Genomic DNA, 20825 nt, shown 5'->3' on the forward strand with positions numbered 1-20825 from the left:
CCCTCGTTATTGATATAAGTACAGTTGCTCCGCTGTTTCCCTACCCCGCGCCATATACGCAGCCACAGCTTTTGCGCTCCCCCCCCCAAAAAATGAGAGTTCAGCTGAGCTTTCTCCTATGCGTAGAAGAACGGCAGCCTCAAATCCCCCCCAGCTCCGCGCATGCTTACTTGGAAGCCCACCTCGCGCTCACTCGCGGGGTGTTTCTGTTTCTTCCAAATTAGGACGGCAGCCGCCGCAGTAGCAGCTTTTCCTCAGAAGAGTTTCCCGCCCAAACCGCCCCCTGCCTCGCGCTGGGCGGGCCTGAGGGCGGGCCGAGGAGCGACGGGGGCCGGGCCGCGCTCGCCTCTTTCCCTTCCCCTCGTTTTCTCCTCATGCCCGCAAAGCTGTTGTTGCCGCCGCTGCCAACACGGCTGGAGCGGGCGGGATGGAGAAAGGAGGCGGTGGGTGTCGACCCCCGTGAATTCTTCCCCAGTCAGTAGGAGCAGCAGGAGGAGGAGGAGGAGTCTGTGGTGCCAACGGGTACGTTGCCGTCCCTTCAGTCTGCACGTCCCCAGACCCGCCTGAGGGAAAGCGAGAATAGGCTTTTGCCGCTTCCATGAACCCTCATCCCGGCGGGAGGGATGGTGCTACTGTTCCCTCCGCCTTTTTTGCCTTTAAAAATCGGTTCTAAATTCAGCTTTCCTGCAACTTGTCTCCCCCCCTTCCTGGCGGGCCGGGGATAATTTTCCAAGGGTATAATATGAGATCCGTATCATCAGCCGCGAGGGAAAAGCGCTCTGTACATGGTCAGAGGCGTCCTTGGTCTCTCGCTCAAGGCAGAATATACCGATTCCTCTTGGTTGAAAGCAGAAGGTATGAGCTTGGAGGTAGGGAGGCCAAGGCTGGAGTTTGCGTTTTTCGTGATTCAAGAGGAGGTCCCTGGTTCCTTTGTGGTGGAAAGCGTTCTGGGCATGTTCAGAGGCACTGTCGTCTTCCAGTACTTTTTGTGCGTTTTGGCAGACCTGTTAATGCAAAACAAATTATGGGGCAGAGCCTTGGGGTGGGGAAGCTTTTTCAGCCCAAGGCCTTTTTTTGGGGGGGGGGACATGCCAGTGGTGGGCAAGCCTCGAGGGAAATGTGAGCTGAGCAAAGAATGTGAAATTTTACCTTGGTATAGCAGGCCAGCTTGCCACACACGCTTGTATACTTCTGTTTATCCTCCATCCATGGAAGCAAGAGGCGTTATCAGAGTTCAAGAGCCAGTGCGGTGTAGTGGTTAGGGTGTTGGACTGGGTGACCCTGGGACATTCACAGACTCTCAGCCCTAACCTACCTCGCAAGGTTGTTGTTAGGATAAAATAGGGAGGAGAACTGTGTGTGTAACCTTGAGCTCCTTAGAGGAAAGCTGGAACAGAAATGTAAAAGTAAGTAAATAAAATGCTCCATCCAGGCCAAAAGAAAAAGGTGGAAAGCAGGGCCAGGGGAAGAGCCTTGGAGGGCCACACTCTGCCTGTGGACCTGAAATTCTCCACCCTTCATTTAAGTTTTGTCAGTAGGTGAGTTAAAAGCAGAGTGTCTTAATGGTGTAGCAGCCAAATTCATTGAGGTGGTGGTGTGAGGGCAATATGTTCAAGGGCTGGAACCTGGTGACTATGGCCTAAGTGGCACAATCCTGCTTTTCTGAGCCTATGTGTGGAGGAGAGAGATGGAGAACGTCAAAAAGTAATTATTTCCCAGCCCACATTTGACTATTAGCATCTTTGGCAGGGTGCCCAGCAGGGCATCATATCTCATGGAGTATCCACTAGATGTGCACTTGATGTATTTTGCTTGTCAGATCACCCCCACCCCCAAACCTTTAGCCAGATTTCTGTTACCGGTAGGTCCCTAGGGCATTAACAGCAGTCAAACATGTTGGACTTCCATGGTCTCTGTTCCACTCTCTCCCCTCACCCTGCTTGCTGTTTTCCCAAAGCCATGCCATGCCCCTTTTTGCTTCTAGTCATTGCCCAGCTGTTGAAATCTAACAAAGGCTTAAAAAAACTTCACTTTTCCCCCTCCCACAGAAGATATCTGTCCTCCTCACCCAGCATTTTGGGTGGGGGAAGGGTGGGAGTGGGGGAGGAGGAGAGATCTTGCCAATTGGAAATCATGTACTGCAGCTGCAAGGGTAAAATCCAGGACTCTGAAAAAGCAAGTACTGTAGAGCTGATTATAGATGCCCCATATTGCTTATTTTAATAGCTTGTGTCTCATTCCAAAGCATTCCAGTTGATATAGATTTCACAGCTCAGGAGTGTACCTTATTTTTTATTTTATTGTTTGCAGTTTTGATCCTTGGGCATTTTTTAAAGTGGTTGAAGATATCAAGCCAATTTTCTTCTCTCTTTCCCAGCAAGCCTGGTTATCCCCTCTGCCTGCTTCATGCTGCTTGCGTGTGCCTTGGCTCTTGCTGTTTGGCACTAAGTACATGCATTTCCTTTCTGTGTAAATTCTTTTCTTTCATGGTGTGTGCAATTTGGTCTACTTTGCAGAAGCTTTGGAGAGAAGCAGAGAAATACTTGTTTTGATCCCTTGGAAACCTCTCTCCTTCTGCAGCCATAGCGTTTAAAACATTTTTTTAAAGCAAATATGTATTTTTTGGTTTGGTGGGCTGTTGATAGCCACTTCTTTTATCTCATTTCTCTCCACACCAATGTACGCCCCCAAACCCTGAAAGTGCGAAGTTTTTCTCCTTCTCCCCTCTCCATTTCCCCAGCAATTAGGTCTGTGTTGTTGGAGTGCTCCTTTGGGCTCCTGTGAGAAGGCAGGCTTCCTGCTTTCTTGTTCAAATATTCAGTGGGGAACATCTCGTCCGGAGCTCATGGAACAAGTGAGCAAAGCTTGCTGGTTTAATAAGGATCAGGGAAAAAGAGAAAGAGATGAGCAGAATTATATGAACCTTTTAAAAAATCAAAACAGAAACTGAGTACATGCACATACTTGGAAGCAAGGACTAGAAGAGCAGGCATCTCCAAACACCCCTATTGTACCTAAAATGGAATGTAGATCCCCTGGTTCTGCACCCAGAAGCTGATTTCAGCAGGTACTGTGCCTCTGATCACTTTGATGTTCTTGTGCCTCTTCAATAGTTCTGTGTTGTTTTTTCAAATATTTTCTGGTTTTCAAAGAGAGATTTTCCTGTTATGTTTGAAGTAGCTAATTGGGTAGCAAAACATTGATGAAACAGGATGACTTAATGCTCTTGTAATGCTTTTTCGCTGCTCTGCTTCTTCTGTACTAACAGAATCCGCTTATTTGAACAGTCAAGAGCCGTAGTGTGTTATGTATATGAACTGACATATACTGTGCTGGGAATTTTATCCCTTAGATAGCATCATTATTTTAAGTTCCCTTTAAGGAAGGTTTAATTATCCATTTATAAAATAGGCTTTGCACTGAAATTATTTAGCTTGAATAGGAACAGGTTCACTAGTAATCACAGTACATGTTTTAGACTAATGGATTCTTTTTTAATGCATGAGGTGATTCCTTTCACTTTTTTTTTGGAAAAAATCTCTCTTGAAAATATTAGGGCTTCTAAAGAGAAGGTTCAATAATAAATGCTTGTATTCAACAGCTTATTCCTGATTATGCAAACTTTTCACTCAAGTGGAATCGACCATTTTGGATGTGTCTTCTCCAGGCTGAAGTGCCATCCTGCCTGAATTTGTCAGTGTGCTCTCATATTTTAGGCATGTGCAGCTCTTCACACTTTCCAAGTGTTGTTGGTCTACAACAGGGGTCAGCAAACTTTTTCAGCAGGGGGCCGGTCCACTGTCCCTCAGACCTTGTGGGGGGCCGGACTATATTTTGAAAAAAAAATATGAACGAATTCCTATGCCCCACAAATAACCCAGAGATGCATTTTAAATAAAAGGACACATTCTACTCATGTAAAAACATGCTGATTCCCAGACCGTCCGCGGGCTGGATTTAGAAGGCAATTGGGCCGCATCCGGCCCCCGGGCTTTAGTTTGGGGACCCCTGGTCTACAACACCCATTCCCTGACTATTGGTTATGCCGGTTGGGGCTGATGGGAGTTGGAATCCTACAACATCTGGAGAGCCTCAGGTTTCTCACTTTTGGTTTAGCGTGACGTGCAAACATACTGTCTCTGGGTTACTGAGCAGCCCTATGATATCCAGCAGCATAATTATTTGTGCCATCAAAGTTAAAACATGTTTTGGTACTTTGCAGTCAGGTAGAGTTGCCTCTGTGCCTTCCTAATTAGAAAACACCCATTTATTATTAATAGTGGTTGATACTTATTTTCCCTCTATGACTTGTAGGCCAGATTGGCTATATCAGGGGTAACCAACATGGTGTCCTTCAGATGTTGTTGGGCTAAACAACTCCCATTAGCCCTGGTCAGCAGGTCCAGTGGTCAAGTATGGTGGAAACTAAAGGTAAAGGTAAAGGGACCCCTGACCATTAGGTCCAGTCGTGACCGACTCTGGGGTTGCACGCTCATCTCGCATTATTGGCCGAGGGAGCCGGCGTATAGCTTCCAGGTCATGTGGCCAGCATGACAAAGCTGCTTCTGGCGAACCAGAGCAGCACATGGAAACACTGTTTACCTTCCCGCTGTAGCGGTTCCTATTTATCTACTTGCATTTTGACGTGCTTTCAAACTGCTAGGTTGGCAGGAGCTGGGACCAAGCAACGGGAGCTCACCCCGTCACAGGGATTCAAACCGCTGACCTTCTGATCAGCAAGCCCTAGGCTCAGTGGTTTAACCCACAGCGCCACCTGGGTCCCCATGATGGAAACTATACCCCCACAATTTCTGGAGGATACCACAGTGGCTAACCTTGGTATATAGGCATAGCTGTAAAGTTTTCCCTTTTCTCACAAGGAAGCCTATTCAGCATAAGGGAATTTCCCTTAAAAAAAGGGAGAACTTGACAGCTATGCATATAGGTTGGCTTGCAAGGCTGTGCATCTCCAACAGCTCCTTGAAAGATGAGCTCCTTTTGTTACAGGACTGTGTTCCATGACAGTAGGAACAGGGATCAGCCCTGATGTAGGGGCCTAGGGTTCAGTTCAGTACTGTTGTTAGAGTACTCAGTTTGTGGTGCGAAACATCCAAAGCTGCAGTTCCATACATACATACCTGGAAGCTAGCCCCACTGATGTCAATGGCACTTTCTTCTGAGTAGAAATACATAGAATTACACTATTAATCTAGGGTTGTATTTTTTCCATCTACATGGGAAAATACAAATGTTAAGTGCTTACTAAAGGTATGCAGTCAATTATCAAGCTGGCTATTTCAAAATGAAGTGCAGTTCCTCAACTCTGCAGCCAGCTACATAGCTAGCCTCTCGGGTGCCCAGGGCGCACCATGGAGCCTTCAAGGAGTTTGCCCGCCGTCTCCCCCTCAGCTGTAGGCAGCGGGCAGACACAAGCTCCATGTTGCTATTTTGGGCAGCGTGGAGCCTGCAGGTGCCCGAGCCACTGCTTCACTCCCAGGAGAGATGTGTGGCTCAGGCGTGCTGCGGGCCTTGCAGTAAGTGCCACCCTCTGAAGTGTGGTGACCAGGGTGCCTTGCCCCCTAGCTATGCCTCTGTCTGCAGCTCCAGGTCAAATGCAGCTCACCTTTCTGTCTTCTCAGGACACTTCAGAGGACTGAAGAAGAGGCCAGATGGATGAGTTAATCTCCCAAATCCTACTGCCTTCTCATCTACTGTTTTCATAGACCCAGTTTCTACCCTCCATTCCTAGACCCTTCTGTATCTTTTCTGAATCAGAGTACCTCAGAGGAGTGAACCATAGCTGAGTAAGAGAGCACGTGCTTTGTATGCAGAAGGCCTTAGCTTCAGCCCTGGCATCTCCTGCCTGAAACCCTGGAGAGATGCTTTCAGTCAGCATATGCATCATTAAGCTAAATAAACCAATGGTCTGACCTGGTGTAAAGCAGCTTCCTACATTCCTAGTCAGGATAGGCAACCTAAGGTCCATGGACCGGATGTGGCCCAATCGCCGCCTCAGTCCGGCCCGCGGATGGTCCGGGAATCAGCGTGTTTTTACAGGAGTACAATGTGTCCTTTTATTTAAAATGCAACTCTGGGTTATTTGTGGGGCCTGCCTGGTGTTTATACATTGTAGAATGTGTCCTTTTATTTAAAATGCATCTCTGGGTTACCTGTGGGGAATAGGAATTTATTCATTCCACCTCCCCCCCCCCAAAAAAATATAGTCTGGCCCACCACATGGTCTGAGGGATGGTGGACCGGCCCACGACTGAAAAAGGTTGCTGACCCCTGTTCCTAATGGTATCCACAGATGCTTCTACTCTTTACCACTCTAACATCAGGACACCTCATTCGATCACACCAAAAAAACTCATCTCTTTTACAATGTAGTTTACATAGAATTTCACTGTGTCTCAAAAAAACAACAACACAGTTTAATCTTGTCAAGTACTTCTCACCTCTCAGCTTTGTATCTGTCAATTCACCTGCTGCTTTGAGACCAATTAAGGCTGTTACTTTGGGTGATATACATGTGATGGTTTGAGGAAATAATAGTTTAGGACTTGAAATTGACTTTATAAGGCTGGGCCATATAATCTGTGCCCCCCCAATAGTTTCAGGCTGCAACTGCCATGACCCTTGACCATTGATCATGTTGGCTGGGGCAGATGGGAGTTCCAACAACAGTTGGAGGGTCACAGGTTCCCTCATTTCTCTTAAAATATTACACTGTAGTAGTCCTTAATGTGAAAATCCTGAGAGAGGGTTAATTTTTGTTTTTAATGACTTTCTCAGCATTTATGCAATTTCTGGGTGAAGAGATAAGAATGTAAACATTATTAATAACTAGTGTGGTTAAGTGATTAGAATGTCTGGTCCAGGGTTCAAATCACCACTCAGCCATGAAGCTCACTGGGTGACCTTGGGCCAGTCACTGCCTATCAGTCTAACCAACATTCCAGGTTGTTGGGATTAAATTGAGAAAGGGAGTAAGTAATTTTTTTAAAAAAATAATTTGATACAGACATGTGGCAGGTAAATGTACTGCACCTACTTATTAAAAGGGAATCTATGTAAAATATATTGGGGTTGTATTCAGCTAATGTATGGAGAATAGATCCATTGAAAGTAAGTTAGTTTGCCATTTCAGTGGGTTTTCTGTGGGTTAAAGTTAGTTTAATATAGTACAGTACAACTTTTAGTACATAAAATCTGGCCATAGCATCTAAATAAGGCTGCTTCTGCAAGGCTTGTGTCAAGAATGTTCTTGAAAAGTTTATTTTATATATAATTCTGCCTAGCTAGAGTTACTATGATATGACACTTTTCATTGCTTCTGCAAAGAGCAAAGAAAACATGGCCTTTCTCTTAGTCATCAAATGTCAGCTAGACATTTGCCAGAATCAGGAAACCTGAATTCTAGATGCCTGTGGCCACTAGAAAGATATTTTTTGTTCATTATGGATAATATGCCAGGATAAATTTTTAAGGGATGAGAAATTTAGATGAGGATAATTAGTTTGTGGTAGTAAATGAAACTTGTGTAGAAGGAAAAATGATGTAGTTCCCAGGTAAGGTACCAATGGATTTTCTTAATCAATTTCAGTTGTGCTGCAGGGCTGGTTGTGGGATAAAAGTTGCCTTGGCTGCCCCGTGGGGTGATTTTGCTGGAAATGAATGATAGGGGAAGTACAATATTTTGGAATGTTTTTACTTAGTGTTTGTAATTATATTAATGTGTTTGCTGCCCAAGGTGCCATTGGTGGTGACTCTGCTACTACAGTACTTGGATAACTGAATCCAGAAGTTGGTGCTGGGGACCATTTCTTGACTTCTTGGCAGTTAGGCTTTGGGATGCCCTACGATTCTCTACTCTTCTAACTGTGTAACAATTGCATAAAACAGTTGGAAGAGTTCATCCTGAGATTTGGTTTGAGGTACCACCATTATGAGAGCCGGTTTCATCTCTTTTTCCGCATCAAATTTAGGTGAGGTTCTGGGTCTCCTGAACTGCAGGGTGTGTGCAGTAACAGGATGAGGGCTTATAAGGTGAAATTTGGTCCACCCCTGGTGAATGGTTCATCTACCCAAGTGAGCAATGTCAATCTTTTCTGGAAAGGATTGCTTACCGATCCAGCATTAGCAGTTGAGGCCCAAGTGGCATCTGTGACTCTATGTACCTTTTATTTCCCGTAGCTAATATACCAGCTACATCCTGGATGTAGATGGCATGGCCACAGTTATCTCTCATTCAAATTAAACAGTCTATTTCAGGCATCCCCAAACTGTGGCCCTCCAGATGTTTTGGCCTACATGGGAGCATGATCCCTAGCTAACAGGACCAGTGGTCAGGGATGATGGGAATTATAGTCTAAAACATCTGGAGGGCTGAAGTTTGGAGATGCCTGGTCTATTTTATATGGGAATGCCTTTGAAAATGGCATAAAAAATAGGGCTGGAAGATTTTTAACTGGGTCTGGTTGATTTGGTGTATTGTATCAATGCTTTATCAGTTGTACTGGCTTCCAGTCTATGTCTGAGCCGAATTCAAAGGGCTGTTTTTGACCTTTAAAGCCCTTATTGGCTTAGGATGAGGGTAACTGAAAGATAATCCTCTCATATATTTCTACTTAGTCTTTGAGATATTATTCAGAGCTCCTGTTCCAGGTGCCTCCACCAAATTATATGAGTCAGGTAGCTTTCTGTTGTGGAACACCTGCATAGAGAAGCTTGACTGCTGATTCCTTTATGGTCATTTTGGCACCTGATGATGATGATTATTTCAGGCCTTTAAAAAACCTGCAGTATTCACTTTTAAATCTACTGCTTATCTGTTCTGTATTTTTAGTTATGCTGTGAAACTGGTTTGCTGTTTTATGCTGAAATATGTTTTCTGTATTTTATTATTTTATGAGCCCCCTGATGACCTTTGTTGTTGTGTTGCCTGTATAACTTCCACAGATAAACAAGTTCTATATGTACTGTGTTAAAGTTGTAAAGATAACTAGATCAGGGGGTTTCAAACTTCCTTAAGGGAACTCTTAAAGATTTCTCATATAATCCCTGCACATTTGACATTTTTTAAAAAGCTAGTATGGTGTATTGGTTAGAATGTCTGACTAGGATTTTGGATAACATAGTTCAAATCCTCACTCTGCCATCAAGTTGACTGGGTAGGTTTGGGCCAGCTTTTGCCTCACAGCCTAGCCTGCTTCCTCTTCTGAATTCTGCACACCAAGGTGCTACCAGGCTGTTGTCTGACCAGCTTACTGGTTTGCAGACCTTGGAATGTTGTAGAATGTAGAGGATTACTTTACATAGGGTACTGACCAGACCTGTTGGACCTCCTCACTACCTATTTGCAGTGAGAGTATGTCACAGAATTGTGCTCTTGTTCACTTGCAACTGTATGTTAGAGGAGAAGATGTGTTGTTGCAGACAAGTTGTCATTCAAGGAAGTTGCCATTATTTGACCTCTCTGATAAGCTTCCAAGGAACTCCAGGATTCCCTGGGTTACAGTTTTGTAAGCCATTGGTTTAGAATGGTTATGAAGTCAATCATCATTTTTTCACACTCAGAATGCTTTGTCATTGTCAGTTTTTGCTGTATTTCAATGACATTATTTGAACCCAAGGGTATTAAGGCAGTTGGTGGAGGTAGAAAATTGTTGCCCCACCCCCATTAGTAAAACATTTTTTTTGGGGGGGGGAGTATTGTTGCTTGCAGTGTGTACACTAATCCAACATTTACATCTGGAAAACAGCTTTTGCAAGTTATTTTTGTAAAACCTGAGAGACTAGAATTGACATTAGGACAAAATAAATTTGTCTGTACAAAAGGATGCAATTTGTCTCTCAGCTTTTTTAAAAAACGAGAGTCTAGTCTCTACCGGTAGCTCCTTTTACTTATAGATCTGGCATACTGTTCAAAGCATTTTTTATTTAAAAAAATTGAATATAATGTTTTATATTGATTTATAAAACTTGAAACCAAAATTTCTAGAACAGCTTTGCAAACGTAGTAGATACTGCCCATTCTAATTGTACAGTGATTTCCAAAAGGCAGATTATAAGAGGCTTTATCAGTGGGTTGCTAGACTGGCAGTAGTGAGAGTAGAGAACAATGCAGCACAGGGGGTTTAATGCACAACTGATATCTGTATCAGAGATAGTCAAAATATGGATTTTTTAATAAGGACAGAAAGTGGTGGGAGTGGGGAAACTAGGAATAAGTATGTTACTTAAAATTGTGAAAATTAAATTGCAGGTTTTTTAGGGGGCAGTATCCCTAATGGGTTTACAAGCATCATTAGAGATGACTATTTTTAACTTATGGGCCCCCAACCAAATTGCCTCTAATCGGAAACTGAGATGTGAATTAAAATAGATATGCACCTTAACATCTTGATGACTCTTGGCATGCAAGTGGAGCTTCTAAAAGATTATAGGCACAACGAGGTATGTATTGCTATTAGTGAAATGCCCACCAAATAAACTTGGTTGTGTCTTCCTGGTGCTTTGAAATGTTATGTTGATAGAATCCATTTTTTTTATTGCTTGTTTAAAATTGTATTGTAAGCAACTGCTTACCTAGACACTGTGGCAGGTAAGATTATTTATTTCATGCAATAAACCAGAATAGCTTTTAAAATAAGTTACTGTTTAAGCTATTGCTTCTCATATATTAATATAGCAGCAGATGAGATCACTATGCAATGACGGGCCAAATATAAAATGGGTCAGTAAATAGGTAGGTGGGCTAGGACATTTTTATGAATGTGGGGTCAATGCCTTTTGATGATTTTATAAGCCTCACTTAAAGTACAATTTTAGGCTGCACCCTTATGCATATCTGTCTGGTAGTAAATTCCACCTAGGTTGGTGGGACTTGAAACCCAATTCTATGCATAATTAATTATGCCTAAGATCATTAATTTATTTTATTTAGAAATTAATCAATTTGTTTTATTTATGTATCCAACTTGATTTACAAGGCAGCTTACAAATCAGTCCTTTGCAGAAGTAAGTCCTCTTGTGTTCAGTGGCATTTACTCCCTATGAAGCATGCTTAGGAATGGTGCCTAAGGCTCAGGTCCTATGCATGCTTAGGAGTAAGCCCCATTTAATATGGTGGGATCTCTTTCTGAGTTAACATGCTTAGGATTGCACTGGAAATGATGATACAATGGAAATAAAATTTCATATGGAAATAAAAATGAACTGAAACAGAATTGCAGGATGCAGTTAATAAAATGAGCAGTAGCAAAATCCATACTGTACAGATGACTGCAGTAGTCAGAAAGTAGGCCAGCCAAAATGGAATGAATTGTTATAGCAACAATGATAGCAAAAATCCACAAAAATGAAAAACAATAGTCGAAACAATGAAACATGACATTTGATAAACTAAAGACAGGAGAATAACAGCTCAATTCAACAGGAGGGAAATTGGCAAAAACTAGTCCCCCAGATGTTGAGCAGGCTGTAAAGGCTCTGAAAAAAACCTTGCTTTAACCTCCAGGGAGGTTCATAGCCTTGATGGTACTGCTGAAAAAGTTGTGCCCTGTGTTAACCACCCACTGCATCCCAAATAGTGGTGCAACTCTTGGAAGATCAATATGGATAGACTTATGAAGGAGGAGGCAGTCAATGGCCTTAGGTGTGCCAACTTTGCATAGGGTCTGGGTGTTATTTGCAATTAAGTATGCATACTATTGGACTGTCATAGTGGTGTTTTAATAAACATAGTGCCTTGAGTTCTATACAACACTTGTCTGAGGTAAGCTTTAGTAGGATGTATTTCTAGTAAAGATTGCTTTGCCTAGCTCCATAGTCAGAACATGATTGTAGTTTGCTGAAGTCATTTTGAGCCAAGAGGCTTTTTGAGCTTTGTGGCATTGGTTCTGTACTGAATCAACTTGGTTCTATCATGGATGGCACTTTGTGTACTTTCCCTTCTAATCCTTGAAGTTACTGTATATATGTAAGAGGACTAAATGGTGGCCTTTAAGTAATTAGCTATGCTACAGAAAGCATGAAATGTACTGAAAGTTCATCCTCATATAAGCTGCTGTCTTATGTACAAAGTTCACATCTTCAGAAATATCTGTCGTGCAGCAGGACTAAATTCATGCTCCTCTTAAAGCTGGAATAATTGTTTTTATGAGCCAGCTGCAACAATAATTTCGGAGCTTGGGTGTTGTGCAGTAATTATCAGCATATGGTTTTCTTGGGACGGAATTGCAAGGTAGTGACTCTGTGGAGAGTTTGAAGGGAGGTGGTAAGGAGTTAATTTCTCAAGTAGCATGGTTTAATATGAGCCATGGCCTACCTCTGGAAGAAGTGATGATAAAGAATTTGCAGAGGGCATTTCTCCACAGTCAGCACACCTGGTGGCTTTCAAGCAGGGGGAGCCCTGGAACATACTTCAGAAATCAAGCAGCATTTTAATAGCTGTGGTAGCCTGATAATGAAAATTGAGGAGGGGACATATTTATGTGAGATCCAAAGACATGCCATTTGTACTAGGAACTGTGCTTAATTTATGCTTTCTGACAAAATAAAAGGCTGCATGGACACCCTGAGCTAAACAATCTCACACTTTTGTAAGCACCCAAGTTAACTTCTAATAACTTAGTCTTTTTGAGTGCCAGTTTAAGTGCCCACAAAAAACCTGCATTCTCCTCCGCTGCCTTCTTCCTTTGTTAGCTAGCATCCCAACAACCTACCTGTGGTGCCAGGGAAGACAGTTAAAATGGGTGGTAGGATGCTCCAGCTCCATTGTGGAACATCATTTCCTGTTAGGGAGGGCACTGGGACTTCAACTTTCAGAATCCCTGATGGAAAAATGACTGTTTTATTCCCACAAGGGACAAGGTCATTGGACTCTCTGGCATTTCTAGTAGAAATTTATGTGAATAATGATTTCTTTTCATTAGAGGTGATAAGACTGATGATCCTAGTCCTGCCTCTGGTGGAAATGGTTGTCCCAGCAGAGAGGATTAGACAAATTAACAGAATCATAGAGCTGGAAAGCACCACAAGGGTATGGTAATCTAGTCCAACTCCCTGCAATGCAGGAATCTGTTGCCCAATGTGATAGCCAAGAATTGAGAATTCCCTATTCAATTCTACACTTAGGGTTGAATTCACTGAGTAACCTTTGCCACTTCCCATCTCACTCCAATTTTCAATTTGCAAATAATACAGACCTACCACTTGGTCTTATTGTAAGGCTTAGCAGGACTACATGTGTGAAGCCCTTTCAACACTGCAAGTGTGATGTAAATACTAAGAAGTATTACTAATCTCTCTTGAAGCTAAAGAACAGGTCAGTAATTTAGGAGTGTTGTAATGAGAGTTACTGTATAAAACCTGTTCTTGTTCTTTATCTGTAGATTACATCTGGCTGCATCTCCAAGTGGCATCTAATGCTATCTTCATAGAATGATGTTCTTGCTGTTACAGAAGAATGATTTTGTTTGGTAAAGCCTCACAAGTGGTCCAGGAAAGAGCTGTCCAATATTTGATCTTTTCTCACTAATGGTAAGTTTCTCCAAAAGTGGTTTACTACATTACTTTATTTATATAACTAAAAACAACCCCAGGAAGCCCCCCCCCCCCAGCCTCTGAAAAGCACATTCTTTAACATGTTAAATAAGTTGTTCTGTAGTGTCAGGTCCTGCTGGTTTGAGTTCAAGACTGAGGTTTGCAATTTGCTCCACAGCTGGCTCCTACCTGCCTTTCTAAAATGTCTATCAGAGCCCATTGTAACATAGGAATTTCATGGACCGTTAAGGGTGAATGACTTTTCTGTTGTAAAAGCAGCTGTCCTGCTTTAAAATCTGTTCAGAGCACAGGGTTTAGACTATCAAGGTGCTACTACAGATTTCTATTGAATAATCAGCGCCAATACTTTTCTGCACTGCAAACCCTGCCCTTGGAAAAAAAACCTAGTTAGTAATAGGATTTCCAGAGGGCTATCTTAAGTAGTAAGTGGAGGTGGCAGTTGTGCTTTCCCTTTCCTATGTCTGGTGTTTTTTTTTTTTGCTGGCAAAGACCTGTTGCCCCTTCCAGCCACTGTTGTTTCCTTCACCCCTCCAACATTAAATGTTTCTGGGGTGGAGAGAATGGAGGAGTTGCCTAGTAACAGTTCATGTACTGTAGTACAGCTTCTGGATCAACTGATTTTCAGGATGTTGTTAGTGTGAGAGAGATTGTACCGTAGCAGAATGGAAAGAGAGAGATGCAACTTAGAGAAGAGAAGGCAAGATTAGGAGGTAATGGTCAGCTCTTAAGTTCTTGCCTCTCCTCTTCCTCCTCCTGGGTCAGCTAGGGGCCAGACATGATGTAGAGACTGTCAGTGGCTAATTTCTGTTTTGAACTAAATGTTTTGAACTCATGTTAAAGGAACTGCTGTTATAGATCACAGGTAGCATCTTTTAATGCTATAATACAGGCAGCAAAGTTACCATTTTGAATAGTGAGATCAATACAGGAAGAGATGTTCCCTTTTTAAAACAAAAACAGTAATTGAAAGGGCATGTTACCCTTGCAGACACTTACTGGATGAGGACTGCTTTCCATGATGCAATTTGCACTTGAAATAACATTTCTACATGTCACCCCTCTGGGTAGGATTTATGCCCAGGACTAATTCAAATCAGACATGAGTGCCTAAAATCTGGAGGCATCCCATAGAAATACATTCTTACTGCCTTGCAATAACTCATGGGAATGATTTGCTGATGGACTCCTATGAGTAAAAATAATACTATGGTGAATCTGCCTGTTCTTTATATATGGAGAACCAGCTTTTATTTAACTCTGCTAATTCACCAATGCTTGTGGAGCGTTTCCTACTTTTCTCCCACTCCCACCATGCACATACATTCAAAACCTTCTAACCACTGCCTCCATAAATTGGTATTATTCTGTTTACAAAAGCCGTAATCTATACTTCAGTTGGCTACATTCAGGGCTGGCTCTAGGTAGAGTCCCGGTGGTGCAGGGTGCCAGGGCGCCGGGCCGGTAGGCAGGGCGCTGCGCGGCGAAGCCATGCTGCGCCCTGCAAGGGCGGGGGCGCCAGAGCGATCTCCTCCCCTCAGCACCAGGGCGCGTGTGAGGGACAGGGGATATCGCGAAGTCCCTCCCCTCCTGAGTTCCAGCCCATCCCCGAGTGCAGGGGAAAGCAGGGAGAGCTCTGTCTCAAGTGGGGAAGCAGGAAGTGGGGTCCGAGGCTCAGGCAGGGTAGCGGAGCCATCGTCCCAGGTGGGACAGGAAGAGGGAAGAAAGGGGGGCAGACCTATTCCCCCAACTCCGGAACTGCGCCGAAAACGTAGGGGGAAGAGGCTGGGTCTCCCCAAGTTATTATGTTGGAGAAAAACGCGCCAAACGCCACTCGGAGGTTCTGATTCTAGCGGATAAGATGTGTCTCTGTAAATAGCACTGCCTTCAGCACTGTAAATACGCAGCACCAATAAAAAGATAAAATGCAGAGCGGTGTAGAGTCGTTACTCTGAAGTAGCCCACTCCGTCCACTGTGACAGCAACCTCCGAGTCTTTTTTGGGGGGCTACTTTGGAGTTGCCGGGATGAGCGCGCCAGAAGCGGAGAAATGGCGGCAGATCGTGGAGAAAGCCCAGCAGGACCTGCAGCAACTGGCCATGCAGGTACAGGGGGAATTAAAGGCGGCTAAGCAAGAAACGGAGCAGGTCAAGGAGGACTGCAAAAACCTTGCTGAACAGGTGAGAACGCTACAGGAAAAAGAGCAGCAGTTAAGGGTGGTAGCGGCAGACCTCCAGAACAAGTTGGATGCAGAGAAAAACAAGGGAGGAGGGCCCCCCCAACTCCAAGTGCTGCCAGGAAGGAGAGCAGGGACCCTAGTAAGCAAGTTCAACGGAGATCCAAGGGAGTATCATGGCTTTGAGACTGAGATCTTGTATGCCCTTGAGCTGCACAATGATGAGTTCCCTGATGATGCACACAGAGTAGCGTTTGTAGTGGAACACCTCACCGGGGCAGCAAGGGAATGGCTCAGACTGTTAATAGCGACAAAAAATCCTTGCATGAAGAATGTCAAACTATTTTTAGAAGGCTTAAGAGTAATGTATGCGTCTGATAGCCATATGGACCAGACCAAAGAGGAACTGCATAATTTACGCCAGGGAAAAATGACAGTTCGCGAATATTGGTCAAAATTCACCATGCTGGTGCACAGACTGGGGTGGGAACTGCACTCGCCTCCGATGCAAGCGGCGTTCTATTTGGGGTTGCATGAGGATGTCAAGGATGAGCTCTCGAGAGGTCCAAAGCCCAATAGCATGGATGAGCTCAGCAAAGCGGCTCTGGCGGTGGGGGTGAGACAGGAATCCCGGTGGAACGACAAGCAAGCAACGCGCGCAAAGCGGGCTTGGTTCCCACGGTCTCTGGAGAAGCCACTCCCCCTACAGCCCTCCCAAGCCACGCCTGGGGCCAGCCAAGACCAGGAACCCATGCAAATTGATAGCGCGCGCGCGGGGGGGCTTTTCAAACCCCGGCGGCACCAAGACGCTAGGAGGGGAGGGGCGGAAACTGCTTCCTCTGCAACTCCCCCCAGCATCTCGTCAGAGACTGCCCACATCGCCGGGAGTGGCAAGGAAAGGCGGGAACGGTTGTGCCCTCCCCCACTGACACAGCACCACAGCAGGGAAACGAGACAGCCTGGCTGCAGGAGACAAGGGGCAGCAGCCAGGCACAAACGGCAGCCAACAGCCCCAACCCACCCACCCGTGCAGCGAGGAGAAGCACCAGCCCACCCACCCCCCAGAGCAGGGGTGGTTCTAGAAGTGACTCTAATGCTCCCAAATGGGTACCCCCTGACGGTCTTAGCGTTAATTGACTCGGGGGCGTCCGCAAATTTCTTTTCGAGAAACTTTGCAGAAGAGCACCAGATCCAACTTCTGCAGCTGGATTTTCCCCTGCACGTCGCCACCATTGACGGCAGGGAGTTACTGGGAGGGGCCATCACCCATCAGACCCCCCCCCATGAGAATGACGGTGGGACGACACTCAGAGACACTGGCATTCAACGTCACCACCATCTCAGACCCCCCCATAGTCTTGGGCATGAGCTGGCTGGCGCGCCATGACCCCTCCATCAGTTGGCACCAGAGATGCATCACGTTTGGATCAGACTTTTGTCTGGAACATTGCATGCAGCACCAACCAGGGGAGGGGCCTCCAATAGCCACGGTGGCCACCATGCACGTCAAGGGGGGTGAGGCAATACCCAAGCCGTACTGGGACCTGCAGGAAGTCTTCAGCGAAGCGGAATCCAACCACCTGCCTCCCCACAGGTCCTTTGACTGTCAGATCAACCTGGTGCCAGGGGCCACGCTACCCCCTGCCAAACTGTACTCCATGTCAGACCAGGAACTGGAGGATCTGCGTGCGTTCATCGACAAGAACCTCAAGCGGGGGTTCATCAGAGAAAGCAAGGCAGCGGGGGGCAGCCCGGTCTTCTGGGTGGACAAGAAAGACACACAACAGCGCCGTCTGGTGGTGGATTTCAGACGGCTCAACAGCGTGACGGAACCGGTGGCTTTCCCTATGCCCAGAGTGGATGATCTGCTGACAGCGGCACGCAGGGGCAAGGTCTTCACCAAGCTCGACCTGCAGGGGGCCTACAACTTGATCAGGATCCGGGAAGGCGATGAGTGGAAGACCACGATGTTCACGCCACTGGGCTCTTTTGAATATCTGGTGATGCCCTTCGGTTTGCAAGGGGGCTCTGCTTGCTTCCAGGCCTTCATGCACCACGTCCTGGGGTCCCTCCTCTTCAAGAACTGCTTGGTCTTCCTGGATGACATCCTTATTTACTCCAATGACCCAGTGCAGCATGTGAAGGATGTCAGGGAGGTGTTGCAGCGCCTGAAGGAGAACCATCTGTATGTGAAGCTGGAGAAGTGCAAGTTTCACACCAAAGAGGTGGACTTCCTGGGCTACAAGCTGTCAGACAAGGGGCTAGCGATGGACAAGGACAAGGTGCAGGCCATCCTGGACTGGCACAGCCCCAGGACGCGCAAAGATGCCCAACGCCTACTAGGCTTCGCCAACTTCTACAGGAAGTTCATCAAGAACTTCTCGCGGGTTACGGCTCCCATCACTGACTGCCTGAGAGGCAAGCAGAAGTTCAGGTGGACACCGGAGGCGCAAGCAGCGTTCGAAGGCCTCAAGAGGGTGTTCGCCTCTGACCAGAACCTGTTCCACGTGGTACAGGATGCGCCCCTATGCGTGGAAACCGACGCTTCAGACAGAGCTGTGGGAGCGATCCTGTTGCAACTGGATGCCAACAGAGAGTGGAGACCCTGTGCCTTTTTCTCCAGGAAGCTGACCCAACCAGAGCGCAACTACACGGTGTTTGATAAGGAGCTTCTCGCGATCCATTCTGCGTTTAAACACTGGAGACACTTCCTGGTGGGTGCCAAGCACCCCATTCAGGTGTGCACGGACCACAAGAACCTGGAGTTCTGGAGAACAGCCAGGGTGCTCAACCAGCGACAGATACGGTGGGCAGAGTTCTTCTCGCACTTCAACTTCTCCATCCACTACATACCGGGGGAGCAGAATGTCAGGGCGGATGCCCTCTCCCGCAAACCAGAGTACATGGAGGAGGAGTTGCCACCAGCACCCCGACACGTGTTTCCCCCGTCGGCATGGTCCTGCGGAGCAGCAGTGGTGAGCGAGGCAGAACTCACAGCACTGACGGCAGCAGATGAGTTTGCCACCCGCATCTTCAGAGACCTACGAGGGGGGAGGGAGCAAGCAAAAGACTTTGCAGAACGCGGGGGGCTGCTTTTTTACAAGGGAGCCCTGTACCTGCCCACCAACCAGCTCAGAGGTAAGGTCCTCAAGCAGATGCACGACAACCCAACGGCGGGTCATTTTGGAAGGGACAAAACCACTCACCTAGTCATGAGACACTTCTGGTGGCCAGGGGTGCGGGAAGATGTTCGGGACTATGTAAGGGGCTGTGACACCTGCCAGCGAGCAAAGGTGGTCAGAGCAGCACCAGCAGGGTTGCTGGAGCCATTAGCCACACCGCACAGGCCGTGGGAAGTAGTGTCCATGGACTTCATCACAGACCTGCCGTCGTCCAGGGGCAAGACCGCAGTGTTGGTGGTGGTGGACCTCATGTCCAAAATGTGCCATTTTATACCGTGTGCCAGGGCAGTCTCTGCAGAAGAGACAGCCAAACTGTTTGTTGACCACGTATTCAGACTGCATGGATTACCTTTAAGAGTTATTTTGGATCGAGGCCGCCAATTTGTTTCCAGGTTCTGGAGGCGGCTCATGAACCTCCTGCAGGTGGAGGTCAACTTGTCGACGGCTCGGCACCCGCAGACCAATGGACAGGCGGAGAGGGTCAACGCCATTCTGCAGCAGTACCTGAGATGCTACGTCAGCCAGAGGCAAACGGACTGGGTGGATCGCCTGCCTACAACAATGCGGTGCACGTCTCCACAGGGGTGTCGCCCTTTAAGGCCAACTACGGGCGCGACCTCAGATCCTTCCCGGAGAGGGAGGGGGAGGAGGAGGAGGAGGGCCCACAGGCAGAGGATTGGGCAGAGGAACTGGAGACGGTGCACCAGCAGCTCAGAGAACACTTGGAGAGGGCCAAGGAAGCGTACAAGAAGGGGGCAGATCGCCACAGGCGACAAGGGGAGGTCATCAGGGTGGGGGACAAGGTTTGGTTGTCCTCGGAGGGCCTTCCCACAAGAGGGCGGTGCAAGAAGTTGGCACCCAGAAGGTTGGGCCCCTTCACGGTCACGCAACAGGTCAACCCGGTTGCCTTCAGGCTGGCACTGCCAGAGAACATGAGGGTGCATCCAGTTTTTCATAGATCGCTGCTGTCGCCGTACAGGGAAAGCAGCAGGCTCCGAGGCAGCGAACAGACCCCCGAGGGAGGGGTGGAGAGGGGAGGCAGGGAGCAACTCAATGAAGCCACGGCCATCCTTGATTCACGGAGAGGGGTGGGGGGCCTGGAGTACCTCATGGCATGGGAGGATGCACTGCCTTCCCAAAATGAATGGGTCCCAGCCAATCAGATACAGGAGGAATTCTTGGTGGAAGAATTCCACGCACTCTTCCCACACAGACCCAAGCCCTGGCACATGGAAAGAAAGGGGGAGGGGGAGGAGGTCGCAGAGAGCAGTTCACCGTGGGGATGGGAAGCGGCGTTTGAGGACCCGGAGGAAGAGGTATGGGTGTCTCCGAGGTCCACCCTGTCAGAGGAAGAGGCAGACTGGCAGCGTATTTTTACCCCCACCAGCTCGGACGCCACGGACTTCTTGGGCTTTCAGTCTTCTCAGGTGGAAGGAGGGAGCTCGAGGGATTGGGGAGAGGTGTTCACACCAACAGGCTCGGACAGCACAGAGTTTTTAGGCTTTCAGTCGTCACCGACGCCCTTGGAGCCCCTCGGGAGAGGAGAAGGGGGGCCTGGGAGGGGGGTGGATGTGAGGGACAGGGGATATCGCGAAGTCCCTCCCCTCCTGAGTTCCAGCTCATCCCCGAGCGCAGGGGAAAGCAGGGAGAGCTCCGTCTCAAGTGGGGAAGCAGGAAGTGGAGTCCGAGGCTCAGGCAGGGTAGCGGAGCCATCGTCCCAGGTGGGACAGGAAGAGGGAAGAAAGGGGGGCAGACCTATTCCCCCAACTCCGGAACTGCGCCGAAAACGTAGGGGGAAGAGGCTGGGTCTCCCCAAGTTATTATGTTGGAGAAAAACGCGCCAAACGCCACTCGGAGGTTCTGATTCTAGCGGATAAGATGTGTCTCTGTAAATAGCACTGC

At 46.9% G+C, this 20825-nt stretch overlaps 1 protein-coding gene across 4 annotated transcripts in view; it reads left to right on the plus strand.

The window, feature by feature from the left end:
- The first annotated feature begins 354 nt into the window (after nucleotides 1-354).
- Nucleotides 355-20825, plus strand: part of LOC118092933 (ankyrin repeat and fibronectin type-III domain-containing protein 1) — a 381090-nt gene continuing 360619 nt past the window's right edge. For 3 of the 4 annotated variants that reach the window (XM_035131610.2, XM_035131606.2, XM_035131611.2), the window contains exons 1-2: nucleotides 355-522; nucleotides 13398-13545. The gene's annotated coding sequence lies outside the window, so the exon portion shown is untranslated. Of the gene's footprint in view, nucleotides 523-733; nucleotides 856-13397; nucleotides 13546-20825 lie in introns of those variants that run through there. The other variant, XM_035131608.2, reaches the window with a different exon arrangement.

Source organism: Zootoca vivipara, chromosome 14, assembly GCF_963506605.1.
Source record: "Zootoca vivipara chromosome 14, rZooViv1.1, whole genome shotgun sequence".
NCBI classification, from domain to species: domain Eukaryota; kingdom Metazoa; phylum Chordata; class Lepidosauria; order Squamata; family Lacertidae; genus Zootoca; species Zootoca vivipara.